Consider the following 434-nt stretch of genomic DNA (forward strand, 5'->3'; position numbering starts at 1 on the left):
CCGGTCGCTCGCCCTTCCCCCTGGGCCGGGGGGTGGGGCCCGGCCCGGGGCCCTCGGCCCCGGTCCCGGTCCCCCGTCTCGGGCGGGGCGGGCGCGCCGGCCGGCTTCGGTCGCCTTCCCTTTGGCCGTCGAGTGGCGTGCGCCACCCCTGCGCCCGCGCCCGCCGGCGGGGCTCGGAGCCGGGCCTCGGCCGGGCCCCGGGCCTCGACCGGAGGCGTGCGCGGGCGCTGCGGCCGCACGGGCGCGACTGTCCCCCGGGCCGGGCACCGCGGTCCGCCTCTCGCTCGCTGCCCGAACGTCGGGGTCGCCCCGCGGGGTGGGGGAGCGCCGTCCCCGCCTCGCTGCCGCCCGCGTGCGCGCGTGCGCGTGGTCGCCGACTTCCTCGCGGCTGCCGGGCACGGATCGGGCGGTCCGCCTCCTCGCACGCGGGGCGC

The sequence above is a fragment of the Macaca mulatta genome, chromosome 10, assembly GCF_049350105.2.
Source record: "Macaca mulatta isolate MMU2019108-1 chromosome 10, T2T-MMU8v2.0, whole genome shotgun sequence".
Lineage (NCBI taxonomy): Eukaryota > Metazoa > Chordata > Mammalia > Primates > Cercopithecidae > Macaca > Macaca mulatta.